Raw genomic sequence first — 21,419 nt, 5'->3', positions numbered from 1 at the left:
CCATTAGTGAAGTCTCTTGGGCACTCTCCGAAGCTTTGCAAAGACTCTGAGGCCACAATATGTCTAGCATGAGCAGAGCTCCAGTATTTTAAAGATCTGTTTTAAAGTGTTTATATGTGACCTACACTCGCAAATCTGCCCCAATTTATCTCCCAGAAATATATCTCTATACTGTCACACACCCACCTCTCACCAACATCCCCCACCCACCCCACCCCCCCCCCCCACTGAGTAAGTTACAGTGTTAGAACTATAGAACATTACAGCACAGAAACAGGCCTTTCGGCCCCTCTAGTCTGTGCTGAACTATTTTTCTGCCTCATCCCACTGACGCACCCAGTCCGTAGCCCTCCATACCCCTCCCATCCATATAACTGTCAAAATTTTTCTTTAATGTTAAAATTGGCCCCGCATTTACCACTTCAGATGGCAGCTCATTCCACCCTCCCACCTCTCTCTGTGTGAAGGAGTTCCCCATCATGTTCCCCCTAAATGCTTTCCCTTTCACCCTTAACCCATGTTATCTGATTTGTATCTCACCCACCTTCAGTGGGAAAAAAAGCCTAATTGCATTTAGTCTGTCTGTCCCCCTCATAATTTTAAATACCTCTATCAAATCTCCCCTCATTCTTCCACATTCCAGGGAATAAAGTCCTGTTTAACTTTTCCAAGTAACTCAGTTCCTGAAGTCTGGACAACATCCTAGTAAATCTTCGCCACACTCTTTCAATCTTATTGATGTCTTCCCTGTAGTTCGGTGACCAAAAATGTAGTGAATACTCCAAATTTAGCCTCACCAATGTCTTGTACAACTTCACCATAACATCCCAACACCTATACTCAGTATTTTCATTTATGAAGACCAATGTGCCAAAAGCTCTCTTTATGACCCCCATCTCCCATTTACAGGGAATTATGTTTCTGTCGTCCCACATCCTTCCTGTCTTTAGGTGAGCAAGACTGCACAGGGTACTCCAAATTAAGATGGTACAGTGACGTAGCGGTTGGCACAACGCCTTTACAGCGATCGGGACCGGGGTTCGAATCCTGAGCTGTCTGTAAGGAGTTTGTACATTCTCCCCATGTCTGTGTGGGTTTTCCCCGGGGTGGAAGGGGGCTTCAATTTCCTCTGATCAAAATGTACTGGGGGTGTAGGTTAATCGTGGGCCAAAAGAGCCTTTGACCATGCTGTGTCTCAATTTAATTCTGGCTTTAACAATGTTTTATACAACTTTTGGATGAGATGTTAATTTGAAGATCAGGGAATTCTCTCTGATATCTTGCTGAATATTTATTCCTTAATTAACATAATTGCACAAAATCTTACCTGGTCTCTGTGCAAATTAGCTCTTGGATTTCCCATATTACCAAAGTCTGTGCACTTCATAAAGTACATCATCAGTTTCAAAGCACTTCGGAGTTTTCTGAAGGTGCTGCATAAAATTGTATGTTTTTCTCTATTAAACCGTACAATATAGGAGCAGAAGTAGACCATTCAGCCCCTCAAGTATGGTCCGTTATTCCATCATGAGCTAATCTATTCTCTCAGTTGGTTCCACTCCTCAGCCTTCCACCCATAACCTTTGATGCTCTGACCATTTAGTCAAGTTTATTGTGGTCTGATTGTACAAGTACAACTCGATGAAACAGCGTTCTCTGGTCCTCGGTGAAAAACATGCAGACACACAACCAGACATAGCACACATACAGACAAACATTGCATATTCAGGACAAGTATTTCATGTGTGCAAGTAAATATTGTTTCATGAATATGAGAGTCTCGAAGGGTGAGTGTGAGCAGTTCCTTTGGTCGCTCTCACAGCCCGTGAGAAGAAGCTGTTCCTCAGTCTGGTGGTGCTGGCTCTGATCCTCCTGAATCTCTTCCCTGATGGGAGTAGCTGTGTGCAGGGTGGAAGGGGTCCACAATGATTTTGCGCACCCTCTTCAAACAACGATCCCGGTAGATCATGCCGATGTGGGAGGGGGATGATCTCTGCTGCTCTTATGGTCCCATGGATAGACCTCCAATCTATTTCTCTGCAGCAACTGTACCCACACTGTGATGCAGCTGGCAGGACGCTCTCAATAGAACTCCTGTAGAAGGTTGAAATAATGGTGGCCCGTTTCAGTCTTTAGAGATGGATAGAAACTTGTCAATCTCTGCCTTAAATACACCCAAAGGCCCGGCCTCCAGAGCCGCCTGTGACAGCAAATTCCAGAGCTTCACCACTCTCTGGCTAAAAAAATTCCTCTGCATCTCTGTTTTAAACGGACGCTCTTCAATCCTGAAGTTGTGCCCTCTGGTTGTTGGCTCCCCTACCATGGGAAACAACTTTGCCACATACCTACAAGACCTGGGCACTCATGAAAGATTTTAAAATGACCAACTCTTTGCCCTGTGATGACTCACTGCATGCCTTTAACAGTGCCTTTTTAAAGAGGCCTTGAAGAGGATTTTAAGCAATAGGCCCACTGATGCTCAGTCACGTCACCCAAATAATATTCATGTTGTAGAATTATTGGAAATGCTGGATGAATTTAGCAGATCTCACAACGCCAACATCTCGTGGCCCCAAACAGACCTTCCAAGTGAAGCAACACTTCACCTGTGAATCTGCAGGAGTCATCTACGGCACTTGGTGCCCCCCCACATCGAAGAGACCAGACGCAGACTGGGAGACTGCTTTGTCAAGCACCTCAGCTCTGTCCGCCGCAGTAGCATGGATCTTCCAGTTGCTGCCTGTTTCAAATCCCCGCCCCATTCCTTTGCCGACATGTCTGTCCATGGTCTTGTGCACTGCCAGACTGAGAGCACCCACAAACTGGAGGAACCACACATTTTCTGTCCAGGCACCCTCCCACCGGAAGGCATTAACGTCGACTTCTCCAGTTTCCGTACGCTATCCCTTTGTCTCCTTTCCTCCAGCTCTGTTAGATGGACCTTTCGCCTTGAGGGCAGCGGCAGGAGCAGATCCTAACCTGCTGGCACTGGTATCTCATTGGCGGAGACGTCGCCGCGACTGCCACGACTGATCAGTCGCGGCAACTCGGGAGACCAAAAAATGGCTTGCACTCTCACCAAAGCAACGCCAGGGTGATGTCCGAGATGTCCCTGAGATGTCTCCGTGACGTCTCCAGACAAGGTGACAACCAATTCACCAGGCAGTCGTGGCGATGTCTCCGAGACGTTTTCTCAGTGGTGGCAACATCACCGCGACCTGCTGGAGACAGGAAAAAGTCTCTCAAAAAATGGAGCATGTTTGAATTTCCCGCGAATCCCTGGAGACCCGGCTAGTCTCCAGGGGACATCACGGAGATGTCTCCACAACCAATGGAGACTCGAGTCACCACCAGGTCGCCACCTAGTCTCTAGGCCAATGAGATAGGCCCTTAATTCACCTTACAGGTGGCAGCCCAAAAAGGCTGCTGCCACATTGCCTGGACCACCTGAAAGGTCCTATTCATATCCAGAGGCGCCTCTGAGTGCCTCCGGATCTGATGGAGGCGGGGCGATTGGTGCCACAGCGCCACCTATCATAAATATGCAGCATAGCAATGGCCGTCTTCCCTACCCATAATCCCCCACGAGGTGGAACCACTCTGTGGTTCCATATAGTTCCAGGTGCGTGGGGGTTTATGGGTAGGGAAAACCGCCATTACTATGCTGCATTTTGAGCCGCACCGGCTACCCCACTGACATACCGCCAACCTCCCCTTTAACTCCTCCGGACGTTATGAGACTAGCTGAGTTCCTCCAGTATTTATCTGTACAGTTACTATAATCTCAGTGTCTGCAGACTTTTGGGTATAATATTCATGTTGTGTTCTTCTTTGCAGACAGTTGGATCTACACTTACTGTGGTAATAGCCTACTTAATTTATGACACTCCAAGAAATATTACACCAGTGTTAAAGAGTTGTTAGCTCCTACTAGTTACAGCCTGCTGGCATCAGTCCAGTCTCTCTCTCAGTTGGGGCTATCAGGAGTATTTGCTTTCAGTCTTTCTCCACGTGCACCACCACATCAGGGAACATTTTGGTGGATCTGGGTACAATACAGTTACGGGTATTTCTTGCATGGGAAGAGGGCCTTTGCCCCATTTTATTCACGCTGGAGGGGCTATAAATAGCGCAGCAGTTAGTGCAACGCTGTTACTGCGCCAGCAGCCCAGGTTCGAATCTGGCGCTGTCTAAAGGGAGTTTGCATGTTCTCCCCGTGTCTGCCTGGGGTTTCCTCCGGGTGCTGCGGTTTCCTCCCTCCATTCAAAAGGTATGGGGGTTGTACGTCAAATGGCCGTACTTGGGGGCACAGTTACCGGGCTTTATGTCCTCATTTAAATTAAAAATGTCAACATCTACAATTATTTTGATGTTTAAATAAATTGAAATAGGTTTACGTTTCTTTCACGAAGTATAAGTCATCCTCTAAGGCAGTGGTTCTCAACCTTTTTCTTTCTACTTTATGCCTTTGGTGCTCTGTGATTACATTTGCGGGACAAGTATTCATGAATGCAAATAAATATTGTTTCTTATATATGAGAGTCTCAGATGGTCAGTGTGAGCAGTTATGTTGGTTGTTCAGCGTTCTCACTGCCTGTGGGAAGAAACTGTTCCTCAGCCTGATGGTTCTGGCTCTGATCCTCCTGGATCTCTTCCCCGACGGGAGCAGCTGAAAGACTCTGTGTGCAGGGTGGAAGGGCTCCTCGATAATTTTGTGTGCCCTCTTCAGACAATGATCCCGGTAGATCACGTCGATGGGAAGGGGGAAGGAGACGACAGTGATCTTCTCTGCTGCTCCTATGGACCCATGGATTGACCTCCGATCCATTTCTCTGAAGCAACTGTATCTCACTGTTATGCAGCTGGCCAGGACGCTCCTGTGGAAGGTTGATGTGATGGTGGCCGATAGCCTTGCCTGCTTCAGTCTTCTCAGGAAGTGCAGTTGCTGTTTCACCTTCCTGACCAGTGAGGAGATGTTATATGTCCAGAATGAAAAATAGAAGTCTGCAGCTCCAAGGAACTTGGTGGTCTCCCCTCTCTCCACTACAGAATGGTTGATGTGAGGTTGAGGGTGGTCATTCCTTCGTATTGTCCACGTTGTGACTCAGTTTGTTACTCCCGCACCATTTCACAAGATTTTCCCCCTCTTCTCGGTAGTGTGACTCATCGTTGAGACCAATGACTGTCATGTCATCTGCAAACTAGATGGCACTGTTGGAGCTGGACCTGACAATGCAGTCGTGGGTCGGTCGGGTGAACAGGACCGGGCTGTGCTCAGCTTGACGTTCTGCTACCGACCGGGACAGACTGCGGTCTTTCCGTGGGGAAGCCTGTAATCCAGTTTACAGAGAGGGGTGTTGAGACCCAGCAAGGATGGGATGTTTTCCCAAGATCCCAGCTGCAGCGATGGAACAAAATGGCCCTTACAGCCTTCAGAGGAGCGATATGTGTGAATCCTTTGTTCAATTCCCTCAAAGAAAGTCTCAGAATCAAGATTACAGCACCAAAGCCTCTCCTTGACAATGCTTCCTCTTGTTATCAACCCCGATTACAACACCGCTGTTTCACCACGTCATCCACATGGACTTTGTCCTCTTGATCTTTCAATTTTCTGGAAAGTAAATGATCCCTGTAATATTCTCGTGTCCACACCTTGAAGGTCAGTCTCGCTAAGATCAGACACATCATTCAATTGGGCCCTTTCAAACTGCAATGTAAAATGGGGTGAACCAGGCAATTAACGCCCCAGTAACGTGGTGGTTAGAAAGGGCCCGACCCGGTCAACTCCGTCAGAATCCAACCGGATCCCTGACCTACCTCAGAGGTAGTCGGGCAACCCAGTTAAACTTACCTAGGTCGCGTCCACGGGCGATTTGAAAGCCAAAACGGCCAACCTGCCTATTCTGGTGAAGTCAGCGCTTGCATGAGTGCATCCCCAGACAGCCAGCATCCCAACATCCGGCAGTGATGAGTCATCGCAGGGGTGGGATTCCCCCTTAGATCGCCGGGTTGGCGACTTAATGGGTAGATTCCCCCTGCAATTTAAAAGGTGCTTCCAGCAACTTTGCCCCAGCGATTGCACCTGGGTCCCAGGAGGGCCACCCAGGGGCTGCAGTTTAAAGGGGGCTAATGACATTTTTTTTTGCTTTGTTGACTTGTTGCACTGAATTGTATAGTTTATATTTCTTTCTTTATCAGTCTTTTCATTGAATTTTAATATAATCTGAAACATACAGTAGACAATGCAGGGAGAGAGTAAGGATCCATGATGAACAAGATTACAATGTCCAACAACCAATGAATAATAATCGTGTCTTCATCTCCCCAAGCACAAAGAGAAGAAGAAAAAAATTCACATTATACTAAAATCCCTTGTAAAATTGTATGAAAAACAAAAAGAGCACCAAAAAAAAGCCACCGGAAACCCTTCAAACAGCATTCATCAGGACATAAAAAGCCTGGTCCTCACCCCCAAGAGAAATCTGATGGAACCAACAACTCCAAAAGGAAAACATTAGAACTTAAATCTTACAAAATGTTGTATGAATGGTCTCTGAGCTTCTTCAAAGTTAATAGGAGAATCAACTAATTTTTTTTTTCTAAATTCAAACAAGCCGTGGTTTGAGAAAACCTGATGTAACGTCAATAATTCACAGAGTTTGTGAAACAATCAGGCTTTTAAGAGCTAAAAACTGGAACCACTATCAAACAACCATCCACCTCCTTGACCGATCCTTCCCATAACACCTTGCAGGCTGCCCCTTTCCTTTGACCCTGATCGGTCCTGCCAATCACAATGTAGCAGTGGTTTACCACAAAACCTCCGGACTACAGTGGGTGGAGTGGGGCCTTTCCATCTAAAAAGAATTGCTCTCCTCACCGTTAGGGTCGTGAAAACGATCATCCAATGATCAGCGGACAGCGGCCTACATCTGCTCCAAAACCAGACAGGGCCAAAACAAAGAGGTGAATGAAGCCCACTTGTGAACTACACCTGCTACAGATTGGATGAACATTTGGAAAAATACAGACAAGCTTGTCCTTGGACATGTGCACCCTATGTAAGGGCCTTAAATTGAATAAAGGAGTGTCGAGGGAGTAACGAGCTTAAGAATCTTTTCCCAAGTCTCTTCAGAAAAGGATTGTTGAAGTTCCTGTTGCCACGCACTTTTGAATTTATCAGCCAAGATAGGTTGCTATTTTAATAACATATCATATATCATATATAATTGCCCACCTCACTGACAAAAGGCAAAGGAGGAAAAAACCCAACACCCAACCCCAACCAACCAATTTTCCCCTGCAACCGTGTCTGCCTGTCCCGCATCGGACTTGTCAGCCACAAACGAACCTGCAGCTGACTTGGACATTTACCCCCTCCATAAATCTTCGTCCGTGAAGCCAAGCCAAAGAAGAGAGAAAGAGAAGATATATAATTGCTATTAAACCCTTCAGGGAGGGATTCAAACAAAAGAAAAGCATCACTCATATCTGACTGATACAGCAGGCAAAAATTAGATAATAGAGCACTCAAAAAATGTCTAATTTGAAAATACCTAAACAGATGCGAATTAGGCAGACCAGTGGTTCTCAACCTTTTTCTTCCCACTCTCATCCCACTTTAAGTATTCCCTCTGCCCTCTGTGATTAGAAAGGGATTGGTTAAGTTGGGATGTGGGTGGAAAGAAAAAGTTTGAAAACCACTGTTTTAATCGTCCCTCATGGACTCGTTATGTGCAGGGTTTCAGAGCTCCCAAAGGAAATGGGCCAAAGACAATTTTTTTCAAACCAAATATTTCAGTAACAATCAGGTCTAGAGCAGTGGTTCTCAACCTTCCCTTCCTACCTGCATCCCACTAATCACAGAGCACCTCTGGCGTAGGGATTACTTAAAGTGGGATGCAAGTGGAAAGAAAAAGGTTGAAAACCACTGTATATGCTCATAAATAGATACCTGAATATTCGGGGGAAGTAATTCACTCTTGTGAAGAAATGGCCAGAAAAAACTGAATTGCAAGAACAAATATCGCACCAAAGGGATAGATTTCTCTGGGTCTGAAACATTTTAGAAATCATTCACATATAAAGATATTTTATGAATATTCCCCCCCCCCTCCCCAGTGATCCCCAATATCATTAGAAGCTCAAAACGTAATTGCTAAGGGTTCCAAAGCTAAATTAAAGAGGACAGCCCTGTCTAGTTCTGCACTGAAGCCTAAACAGAGAAGATTGTTAGTAAAGTTTATCTTTCAAAGTCGCTTAATGCTGAATAGTCTCAAACAGCCATTCTCAACCCAGGCCCATGATTCCACCACCCCCCCCCCCACCCCCCCATTACCATGGGCTGCAGGACATTTAAGTTAAAAAAACATAAAGACACAGAAATGCTGGAGGTCTCACAGCGTCCATCGGAGGTAAAGATGTGAACTGACATTTCGGGCCTGAGCCCTTCTTTAAGGTATGAGCAAAAAGAAAGCAGGCAGCTCGTGTCCGTCTGTGGTCTCGCGCACGGTCCCTCGTTGAGCACCTCAGCTCTGCCCGCCACAGTAGCAGGGATCTCCCAGTGGCCCCACCCTTTTAGTTTCCTGCCCCATTCCCTCACTGACAGAGGGATTTTACACGCCAGACTGAGACCACCTACAAATTGGAGGAACAACACCTCATCTTCTGTCTGCACCCCCTCCAACCAGATGGAATCAACATCAACTTTTCCAGTTTCCATTAAGAAATCCTGTCTCCTTCTCTCTAACTCTGTCTCTCTCTTCCCTTTCCCCTCCGTCTCCTTTCATGGAACCAAAATTAATTCTCACCTCTCCTCTTATATCTAATTAGACCTTTTGTCTGTTTTGCTTCTACCTTGAAGAAGGGCTCTGGCCTGAAATGTCAGTAATATATCTTGACCTCCTTTGGACTGCCTGAGTTCCTCCAGCGTTTCCCAACAATCACAGCACCTGCAGACTTTCATGTTTCACCTCATGCACGTAAAAGTTTTGTTTTTATTTCACTTCATATTTCATAAGTATCTTTTATTGATTTTTTTTATGTAGTACGGAAGAAACCAACTAAACGACTGCTTCACAGGGAAGGAGGCTCATAAACTTTGAGCAGAGTCCTACGCGGAGGAGTGGTCCTTAGCTGAAAAAAGGTTTAGAATGGCTAATCTAAAATCAGTTCTTTACGGGCATCTTCCTGTACCATGGAGAGCATTCTGGTGGGTTGCGTCACTGCCTGGTACAGAGGCCCCAATTCTCAGAACAAGAATAAACTCCAGAGGGTGGTGTAATGGAGGATTAAAACCATGTACTCAGATGCTTTTTGCTTATGTGGAACTAACGACACTGGGTCCACACGCAGGTCACCTTACTTTCAGAACTAGCAGATGTAATTAAACTCAGCCATGGGGACTTATCTGAAGATACACTTTGAAATGGAATTCCACCGTGAGGCCCAGGGAAAGCAGTTGTCAAATACGACACTCTGAAATTGACGTATTGGTCACAACCTGTCTTGCTCAAGAAGTTTTAATGAGTCCTTGTATCTACGAGATAAACCAGGATATCATAGCATCCTGCTCCATAATAATTAATCTTCTAAATTGTAGAATAGTATGCTCAGCTTTGATTTTGACTGACAAATGTTAGAGGGAGTGGGTGCATGATTAATTGTTTTTGGGGTATAAAAGTCTGTGGTCCTGCTGCTGAAGTTTAGACTCTCCGAGGGGTGGGAACACCCCTTGTCAAGAAGGAAGAACAGCCAGAGTCCGAGCAACGTCCCGGTCGGGGGAGGTGGAGAAGCTGCTACCAGCGCCCTGACAACCTACTACAAATGTGCAGTTGTTGCCTCGCTTCGGCAGTTGGGACCAGTCCAAGCGTTGATAAGTATAGTTGGGAAGGGCTCGCATATTGTAGTGTGAAATCAGCTTTTGAATTAGTAATAAACATTTGTATAAACTGAACTGCTCTCGGTGTGTGTGTCTATTTTCTTTCGGTAGCTAAAACACTGTGACCAATCTAAAATGAACAAAATGAGAGGTATAAGTTTACCCAAGACAATTGGCGCTGCGAGCAGGATTGGTCTCAAGATGTTTCGCCGAAAGAAAGAGGTGAGCCCTGAGCAGTTCTTGATTCCTGGATGGACTTCCAAAGACGATGGGTTTGGCATGTTGGCCAATACCCTGTCTTTGTTGGGACCACCCATTAGTTGGGATGAGAAGTTAGACTCATCAAGTGCACCTCTGGGAGAGCGGGTTGCCACTCTCCTTCGAGAAAGTAAATTTCCTGATAAAAAGGGAATGCTGACGAATGGTTTTTGGTTGCTGGCCACAGCATTATGCCACTCCGTTCAGCGTGAAGCAGAATTAATTCAAAGAGAAGTAGAATCTCAGTGCAAAAGAAAGCAATTAGAGGAGGAGCTAGAAGTCCTGCGACAATGCTGTTCCATGATGAGCGAGATTGTTCGTACCAGTCAGGACAGAGCCAAAGAATGGGAAGATAAGCATGTCCAAATGATTTGTCGTAATATTAAACTCCGGCAGCAGCTCTGTGCAGATAAGGAAAGGCATGGAGTAGAACCCGATCCATATCGTATTCATGCCATGATAAGGAATGGTGACGATCCTGATGTAATTGAGGATTGGGATGGGAATATCTGGAATGACAATGGTAATAATGCAGATACTCCTCAGCATGTGTCTAACATACTACCCTCTCCATCTGCTGTTCATGCCCGCCCTATAAGGCAGCAGATTTCCCAAACAGACAGAAGGGGGGATGATGTAAGGGTAGAGATGGAAGGGATAGATACCCCGGTTTCCCATGTGGACCCAGGGGAAAATACCCAAACCCCTGCTTATGCTCTATGGCCTACTCCCTCTGTTGGATGGCCTCCACCTCCTCCCCTAGACTGGGTGGAGGACCCTGTGAGCCAAAGTGGGAACAGGGGTCGGAAGGAGTCAATGATCCGTGATTTCTCTGTAAAAGAGCTGGCTGCCATTGGAGATCGATTTAGGCAAAAAGCAGGGGAACATCATCCCCAGCTGCTGAGTCCTCCTGGCCCAGCTGTGCTTTCTGCTCCCACTGCTGCTTCTATCGAGCTGGCTTCTCCTGCTCCAGTTACTCATGATGAGGTAAAACAATGGGTTAAACAGGCTCTTAAAGATAACAATAGCATGTGGTCCTGGAAGCCCCCGAACCCTTCTGAAGCCTGAAGGTGTGGGCAGGATTCCCGTGTCTACTCCATCGAGACACGGCGCACACACGGGGATCCGCGGCCCTACATACCGTTAACAATCCACTGGGGTGGGGGTAATGATCGCCAATACTTGGCTTTGGTCAACACCGGTGCAGAGCACTCGGTGATTCCTGGTAATCCAGACCTCTGGACTGGACCGGCCTTTCGAATAGAGGGGTTGGGAGGAGCGGTCACCCTGGCAAAGGAAATAAAAGTCTGTGCCATGGTGGGTGATAGCCCTTCCCCTGTCTGGTTACATGCCCTGGTGGCTGCTACTGACGAGTGTATCCTGGGTATTAATATGTTGGCCGGTATGGCCCTTAATACTAGCCAAGGGGGATTTGAATTTGGAATTCGAACTATTACAAAAAAACTAGTAGTGGGTCAGGCTAAGTGGGATCCTGTGATGGTGCCAGCCCCCATGAAACCAGTGTGCATTCCACAATATCATCTCCCTGGGGGGCAGGAAGAGATTACTGCCACCATCGATGCTCTGCAAGAAGAAGGGGTAGTGAGGCCCGCAACGTCGCCCTTTAATAGCCCTGTTTGGCCGGTCCAGAAGCCGGACGGCTCCTGGAGAATGACAGTTGATTATCGTTTTTTGAACAAACATGCCCCACCACTTGCTTCAGCAGTTCCGGACATTGTCACTCTTATTGAAAACATTGCTACTGGGAACTCAGGAACATGGTATGCTGTCATTGATCTCGCTAAGGCCTTCTTCAGTATTCTTATAGCTGAGGACTCACAGGATCAGTTCGCCTTTACCTGGAAGGGGCGCCAGTATACCTTCACCCACCTTCCAGTATCGCCTTCCCTCTCAATTCACCATTATATTGATGATGTGGCCTCCTGGAGCCTCTGGCAGAAACAAGAGGGTCGCCGAGTCCCACTAGGATTCTGGTCACGTACCATGCCTGAGGCTGCCACTCGTTATTCTGTTTTTGAACAACAGTTACTAGCCTGTTACTGGGCCCTGCTAGAGACTGAAAGAATGACAGGCGATGCAGATGTTCAATTGCGACCTGCACTTCCTATAATGAATTGGGTCCTGGCTAATGATGCTAATCTAAAGATCCGGCGGGCTCAGCAGTCTTCTATTGTTAAATGGAAGTGGTATATTCAGAGTCGTGCGACCAGAGGGCCTGAAGGGGTGGGCCGCATACACGAACAGGTGGCTTACCATCCTAGGTCAGGAACTCAGTTATCGGAGGAGGGGGATGGTGGCTCCAGTCAGTATGCTGAGTTGAAGGCAGTCACTTTACCACTAGATCCCCATGATCACCCTCTTCGCCTGTTTACTGATTCCTGGGCTTTGGCTAATGGACTTGTGGTATGGATGCCTGATTTGCAAAAGAACAACTGGATGATACATGACCGCCCAGTATGGGGCAAAGAGTTGTGGCAGCTGTTGTGGGATGCTTCCCACCATCATGAGATAACCGTTTATCACGTTGATGCCCATACCAATATGGCGACTAACATGGCTCAACATAATGCAGTAGCAGATCAGCTTGCCACTATCAGCTGTGCTGATACCGTCCCCCTGGCTCGATGGGCACATGAACAGAGTGGTCATTTGGGGGAGAAGGGATCAGCTATGTGGTCCCGTACACATGCTTTATCCATCCATAAGGATGATGTCCGCATGGTCATATGTACATGCCCAGAATGTCAGCTTGTGAAGTTCCATACCGTTCCACCTGGTCCGCATGGCCGAATAAAACGGGGTGCTCACTCAGCTGCGGTCTGGCAAATTGATTACATAGGCCCCATGCTAGACTGCATGGGTAAATATTACGTCCTAGTAATGGTTGACACCTTTTCGGGCCTGGTTTTTACTTTTCCCACCAAGACGGCTGACCAAGCTAGCACTATCCAAGGACAAAACCATTTGATTTATCGTTATGATGTTCCAGAGGAGATTCACTCTGATAATGGCTCGCACTTCTCCGGGAAAGCAATCTGTGATTGGGCAAATGACAACGGTATTTTATGGGTCCACCATATTCCTTATTACCCGCAGGCTGCCGGGTTAGTTGAACAAATGAACGGCTTACTGAAGGAACAAATTCATTTGTTAACATCACTGGGGACCCAGAAGGGATGGTGCCATGTGCTGCAGCAGGCAGTCGACAATTTGAATCATCGCCCTTTAAAAGGAGGTACACCTTTCCACCGACTTCTTCACGCTCCTGAATTACAGCCTATTCCAGAGGAAAAACAGTCATTGCCCCCCATTCCCGAGCCAGAGAATGTTGGACAAAAGGTATGGGTGGCACCACCAGGTAGTGGCCCTCCTGTAAAAGGGGAAATAGTGACACCTGCCCAGGGTAACACTCGGTGGGTAGCTATTGAGGGACAGGATGATTTAGTCTGTTTAAACACTGAACGCTTATGGTATCGTGAGTGACATGTGTCAGGCTTCTTTGTTCCAGGTTCTCCATTTTACACTCCTGGTGATCTGGCTTAACAGCTGCTTTGATGCCAGCAATTGGATTTGTAATGTCGAGGACGTTCCAAGGGAGTTCCCAGTGGGAAACACGGTCCGATGCATTACACCAAGGAAGTCCTCGGTCACCAGCCTCAAGTGCAGCTTATATAAATATGTTATTGTTCAGCATGTTTCAAAATCTGTTCGTGAGCTCCAGTATCTGGGTATTGTGGCCAACAAGGATAATTTGAGCCTTGGTTGGAATCCTTTCTCATGGCTAACTGCTACATTTGGGGGAGTGGGCCACACTATCCTCCGTTGGTTGCTCGCGTCATTGCTTATCTTTGTAATTGTTGTTTTGATTTCTCTTTTTTCGCTCCCTCTGTACTCAAATACTGGTTAGGCCTCGCAAATGACAGATTGTGACCAAGGGGTGGAATGTAATGGAGGATTAAAACCATGTACTCAGATGCTTTTTGCTTATGTGGAACTGACGACACTGGGTCCACACGCAGGTCACCTTACTTTCAGAACTAGCAGATGTAATTAAACTCAGCCATGGGGACTTATCTGAAGATACACTTTGAAATGGAATTCCACCGTGAGGCCCAGGGAAAGCAGTTGTCAAATACGACACTCTGAAATTGACGTATTGGTCACAACCTGTCTTGCTCAAGAAGTTTTAATGAGTCCTTGTATCTACGAGATAAACCAGGATATCATAGCATCCTGCTCCATAATAATTAATCTTCTAAATTGTAGAATAGTATGCTCAGCTTTGATTTTGACTGACAAATGTTAGAGGGAGTGGGTGCATGATTAATTGTTTTTGGGGTATAAAAGTCTGTGGTCCTGCTGCTGAAGTTTAGACTCTCCAAGGGGTGGGAACACCCCTTGTCAAGAAGGAAGAACAGCCAGAGTCCGAGCAACGTCCCGGTCGGGGGAGGTGGAGAAGCTGCTACCAGCGCCCTGACAACCTACTACAAGTGTGCAGTTGTTGCCTCGCTTCGGCAGTTGGGACCAGTCCAAGCGTTGATAAGTATAGTTGGGAAGGGCTTGCATATTGTAGTGTGAAATCAGCTTTTGAATTAGTAATAAACATTTGTATAAACTGAACTGCTCTCGGTGTGTGTGTCTATTTTCTTTCGGTAGCTAAAACACTGTGACCAATCTAAAATGAACAAAATGAGAGGTATAAGTTTACCCAAGACAGGTGGTTAACTCGGCCTGCAACATCACGGGCCCCAGACTTCACTCCATCGAGGACATCGACATAAGGCACTGTCTTAAAAAAACAGCCTCTATCCTTAAAGACCCCACCACCCAGGCCATGCCCTTTTCACTCTGCTACCATTGGGGAAAAGGTCCAGAAGCCTGAAGACGAGCACTCAGCGGCACAAGGATGGCTTCTTCCCCACCGCCATCAGATTCCTGAAAGAACAATGGACCACAGACACTGTCTGACTTTTCATGGACTATTATTTTTATTTTTTATATAGTAATGTAAAATGGTTATAATATGAATGTTTACACTGTGATGCAGCCGCAAAAACCCCGAATTTCAAGACAATGAATCCTGATTCTATATTCTTCTCTTGTTCTGACAGGTTTGTTTAAGCTTTTAATTGAGCAATTCACTCTGTGACATCTATGTGTTTAAAAATAGCAACAAGAAAGTGCTCCGCCAAGATTTCTGGGACTGTGGTCTAATTTATTCATTAATCTGTCCAGATTCCTGACTTACTCGTTGATTTACAATGTGTCTCTGGTGAGGTGGGGGAAGAATAGAATATTTTGTTCTGGCAAACAGCACAATTATTGTGCGTCAAGGACGGGCGTAGTTGTCTTGTTAAAGGCAGGATCTCCACAGCAGGGTTCGGGACTGATGTACTGAAATATTTTTAGAAACTGCAAATTGTACTTGTCGCTGAACATAATCTTGAGGATCAGCGCTTCCATTTTTGCCTGGCCACTTTTCATCAATTTACAGCCTTTCAGATCCAACATTTTGTTTCGTAATGATTCCATAATTCTCATTTAGTTTTTCTTTTTCAGTAGTTTTGGTCTCCAAGTTTGAGGAAGGGCATTCTTGCCACTGAGGGAGAGCAACGGAGGTTCACGAGGTTAATTCCCAGGATGGCGGGGCTGTCTTATGTTGAAAGATTGAAGCGCCTGGGCTTGTACACACTGGAATTTCGAAAGATCTGATTGAAGCATACAAGATTATTAAGGGCTCGGACACGCGAGAGGCAGGAAACATGTTCCCGATGTTGGGGGAGTCCAGGCCACAGTTTAAGAATAAGGGGTAGGTCTTTTAGAATGGGATAAATATTTTCACCCAGAGAGTTGTGGCTCTATGGACCCTCAGAAGGCAGTGGAGGACTGGATAGAGCTCTTAAAGATAGCAGAGTCAAGGGATATAGGGAGAAGGCGGGAACGGGGTTTGACTGTGGATGAAGAGCCGTGATCACAGTGAATGAGGTGGTGCTGGCTCGAAGGGCCTAATGGCCTCCTCCTGCACCTAATGTCCATTGAAATTGAAGATCCAACTGAAAAGTACAGAGTACATAAGAATACATATTAAAAGTCAAAAAATGATACATTGCACTTAGATCATACCAGTTCATCCAAGGTACTCTGCATTCTCAAAGAAATTATATTATAGTAATATTTTATTATATATTAAAAAAAAGATCTAAACCCACTACCAAAAATGAAGCTGTTTGGCAAGGAAAAAAAATATAGAATTCCTAATCAAAGTGATGAATTACCTTATTAGTCAACGTTTCTGCATTCATGTCAACTCAGAGATTCTGAAAATAATTCAGAAAAGGTCCCCACTGTGTTTGAAAATTTAAATTCAAATCGGAAATTGAGCATAGAATCTTCTCTAAATTTAAACATGATGCCAGTAGCCATTGAGTGGGATTAGGCGGGGTAACAATCCTCCATCTGAGCAACACCGTCCACCCATCCAGAAGAGAAATAAAAGCTAATACATGCTCATTTCATTTAGAAAACAGTTTAAATTTAGACATGTGGCAGAGTTTCTGGCCAATGAGCCCATGCCACCCAAATACCCCAATTTTACCTACAAATCACACCCCCCTTGCGTATGTTTTGAAGGGTGGGAAGAAACTGGAGCACCCAGAGGAATCCCAAGCGGACAGTGGCCGGGTCACTGGTGCAGTCTTAGCAAAATCAAGGAGCTGATTGTGGACTTCAGGAAGAAATTAGGAGAACACAAACCAGTCCCTCATCGACAGGTCAGCTGTGGAGAGGGTCAAGAACTCCAAATTCTTGGGTGTCAACATCTCCGAGGATCTGTCCTGGAGCCTCCATGTCGATGCGATCATGAAGAGGTCTTGCCAGCAGCTAGACTTTGTGAGGAGATTCATGACATTACCAAAGGCTCTTGGAAACCTCTACAGGTGGTACCATGGGGAGCATTCTGACTGGTTGCATCACTGCCTGGTATGGAGGTGCCAACGGTCAGGACAAGAATAAACTCCAGTCAGTTGTTATCTAGGCCAGTGACATCACAGGCACCAGACTTCACTCCATCGAGGACATCTACAAGAAGTGGTATCTTAAGAAAGGAGCCTCTATCCTCAAAGACCCCCACCACCACCCAGACCATGCCCTCTTCACTCTGCTACCCTCGGGGAAAAGGTACAGGGGCCTGAAGACGAGCACTCAGCAGTACTAGGACAGTTTCTTCCCCACTGCCTTCAGATTCCTGAATGATCAATGAACTCACTTTGACTTTTTTCTTGCCCTATTTTTATTTATTTTGTAAGGTGGTTTATAGAAATGTTTGCCCTGAGATGCTGCAGCAAAACAACAAAGCTCATGTTCATGACAAAAAAAATCGGATTCTGATGTTTTAATCCTCTCCAAATAAATGCTAACATTTGCCTTCCTTAATGCTGACTCAACTTGAAAGTTAACTTTTTGTGAATACTGCACGGACTCCCAAGACCCTTTGGACCCTTGCATTCTGAATTCTCTCTCCCCATTTAGAAAATAGTCATCTTCTTTATTCCTTCTACCAAAGTGACTGAACAAAAACCTCCCTCTGCTGCATTCCATGTACCACTCTTTTGCCCATTCTCCCAAGTCCCTCTTCATACTCCCTACTTCCTCAACATGACCCATCTTTGAATAATCTGCGAACCTCGGCATGGAGTCGTCAATTCCATCGACTAAATCATTTACATCCAGCGTGAAAGGTAGCGGACCTAGCACTGATCCCCGCGGAGCACCACTGGCTACTGGCAGCCAGTTCAAAAAGGCCCTCTTTATCCCCTCTTTGCCTTCTGCTGGTCAGCCAATCTCTTCATTGCTGGTACCTCTCCTGTAATACCATGGGCTCCAATCTTGTATTGCAGCCTTGTCAAAGACCTTCTGAAATATCCAAGTGTACAACATCCCACTGACTCCCTTGTCTGTCCTGCTCGAAGGACTCCAACAGATTTGTCAGGCAAGATTTCCCCCCCAAAGTGCTGACTTTGGCCTATTTGGTCTTGTGCTTTCAAGTATCCTGAAACCTCAGCTTTAACAACGGACTCTAAAATCGTGCCAGCCATTGAAGTTAGGTTAATGGGCCTCACACAGAAATGCTGGAAGAATTCAGCGACCATAGCCAGTAAAGATATATAACCAACATTTCAGGCCTGAGCCCTTCAAGGTACGAGTAAAAAACAGGCAGGTGTCTGAATTAAAAGGCGAAGAGAAGGAAAGAAAGGGCAGGGGGAGGGGTATCTGAAAAAAGGAAGGAGGAAAGGTGAGAAATTATAGGGAGCCGGGGGCGGGGAGGGTAGTGGGAAAGGAGACAGAGGGAAAAGGGGAGAGAGAGACAGATCTCGAGGAAAGGAGACAGATGGTGGGGAGGGGAGCTAACAGAAACAGGAGAAGTCGATGTTAATGCCATCCAGTTAGAGTGTACCCAGATGGAAAATGAGGTGTTGTCCCTCAAATTTGCGGATGGTCCCAGTCTGGCAGTGCGTGAGACCGTGGACAGATCCGTCAACATGGAAATGGGGCGGGGAATTGAAATATCCTGTATATTTCCCAGTCTCTGCTTTCGTGACGTTGCAATTTTCTAGTCCTCTGGAACCGTTTCCAACTCTAGTGATTCCTGATACAGATAGACCCCCTCCTTATGAAGTCCTGACATACAGGTAGTCCCTGACTTACAACTGAATGGGGACTGAAGGATTGGTTGTAACTCAGGTTGTGGAATGAGGACTTCGGGCTGCTGCTGGGAAAGGGGACCTCAGGCTCCCACTGGGAAAGGAGACCTCAGGCTGCCATCGGGGAATGGGGATCTCGGATTGACAATGGGGAATGGGGACTAAAGGCTGCTGTGGGGAATTTGGCTGCCGCTGGGAACGGGGACCACTGTATACAGTACTTTTAATATGAAATATGTACTTGTATGGTAGTTTTAATAAAGATTTTTTTTAAATTGCTCGTATATGCGGGTGTATGTAACTCATGTAGGTCGGAAGTCGATATTTCTGTTGTTTTGCTTCTGTTCTCGCATTTTATTTCCGGCAAAATCTTACATTTTTTCAGTGAAGACTTGTGTTTTTTGGTGATATCTCACGTTTTAGGCAAATCTTGCGTTTTTTTCCCAGCAAATCTCCCTTTTTTTTTGCCTAATTCCAATTTAAGATCATTTCAATTTACAACAGGAGTCCCGGAACCAAGTCAGGGTCTACCTGTAGATCTCTAATAATGCCTCCACAGTCTCTGCCCCTTTTGGAACTCTGAGGTGCAGTCCATCCAGTCCACATACAGCTCCTTCAGCTTGCCAAGTAGCTCAGATTTCAGATTTATTGTCAGAGATTCTCTTTCCAGCGGACCAGGACAGAAAAAGACTATAGAGAGTTGCGAACTCGACCAGCACCATCACAGGCATCCATCTTCACTCCATCGAGGACATCTACAAGAGACAGTGTCTCAAGAAAGCTGCCTCATTCCTCAAGGACCCCCACCCCCCCCCCCCCCCAAGGCCATGCACTTTTCTCATCAGGAAGGAGGTCCAGGAGCCTGAAGATGAACACCCTGCAGCACAAGGACACTTCTTCCCCTCTGCCATCAGATTTCTGAATGGACAAAGAACCACAGACTTTTCTTTTGCACAAATTTATCCATTTGATTTTTTAAAATGTAGTTTATAGCAATTTTTCCCCCATGAAGCTGCTACAAAGACACAACGAATCCTATGACACGTTCATGACAATAATTCTGATGCTGCAAGGAGAGTAAATAAGTTTTTCCTTGGATATTGAAACCAATGAAGTACTTTTTAAAGTATAGTCACTGTGGTAGGAAATGTGGTAGACAACTTTCTAGAGCAAGGTCCAAAACGGAGAATGATAAAGATAAGTCTCGACGCAGGATGCCTACGGGAAATGTTGACTGACCACTTCTGCCCAACGATGTTGACCTGACCTGCTGAGTTCCTCCTCTGTTGGTTTGAACAGATACCGTAGCTGCTCTCTGCCTCAATCCCATACTGCCACAGTATCCCCCGGATTGAGCCACGCTGGAACTCTCCGTCCTCTACTCAAGTGGGCGGTGTGCGGCCAATAGGCAGAACTTCAGGCCCTACCCACCCCAACCCCGATATTCTCTTTAAATTGGCTGCTTTAAGTGTTTCTGATATCACTTGGACAAAAAAAAATTCAAGAGGTTGGCTTCCTGAAACAAAATTACTGATGATGACAGACAACTTCTGTCCCCAAAGATAATTTCAGATTTTCTGCGTCACGAAGGAAGTTGGAGTAACATTAAATGAACTTTTATTGAATTTAGTATGTTTAATCACGTAATGTTGCTGATACAAGCTCTTGGGTTGACGGCACATCTTGCACGTCAAACGTGAGGTTTGTCTTGGTCACTGATTCTACAAGAGAAGTCGAGGTCATAGGCATTCTTAATAAGTGCAGTCATTCTGCGTCTTTGAGCCTGAAACGTATACGCACCACAAATGTAATAGAACGTATCGCCGATGTTGTGGCATTGACGAGACATTTCTGCTGTATTGAAGAAAATAAATCCTATTGTGAAGTACACTTATTATGCTATTGCCTGCATCAACATGCACAGCATCTGAATATGTGAGCTGGTTTTACAGCTTGTCTGCACCTATCCTGACTAAGCATGTTCAGGCCCAGGGCTGCATGGACTGGCTAAAACAACTTGCCTTGTGGACAAAATACTAGTAGACTTATAATGATAGGAAATCACAAAAATAGGTTATATCTGAAAAACAGTACGTTATGGGAAATTATTAAGGTGATTTTTGAGATCAGCAGCCCAAAATCCATAAAATACACCCAGAAGTATTCAGGAAGCAAAATCTTCTTTGTCTAGTGTATTCAAAGTTATTCAATAACATTTTAAATTAAACTTACAGCATGGTAACATACTTTTCTGGCCCATGCTGCCCAAATACACCAATGAACCTACAAATCCCTTATGCTTTGAAGGGTGGGAGGAAACAGAAGACCTGGAGGAAACCCACGCAGACATGGGGAGAAAGTGCAAACTCTTTACCGACGGCGCCAGTTTCAACTCCAGGTTGCTGTCATTTAAATAATTTTTTAAAATAAGAGCGATTCAGTTAAAGAATATCACTAAAAACCTAAACTCACATTTTCAATGACTGCAGTGTAAATTTCAGATTGTAGTGCCAAGAAACACTGATATTGGAGCTCACAGAGGTCAGGAGACAGGGTAGAGT

The sequence above is a fragment of the Narcine bancroftii genome, chromosome 8, assembly GCF_036971445.1.
Source record: "Narcine bancroftii isolate sNarBan1 chromosome 8, sNarBan1.hap1, whole genome shotgun sequence".
Lineage (NCBI taxonomy): Eukaryota > Metazoa > Chordata > Chondrichthyes > Torpediniformes > Narcinidae > Narcine > Narcine bancroftii.
This window is presented reverse-complemented; position numbering follows the sequence as displayed.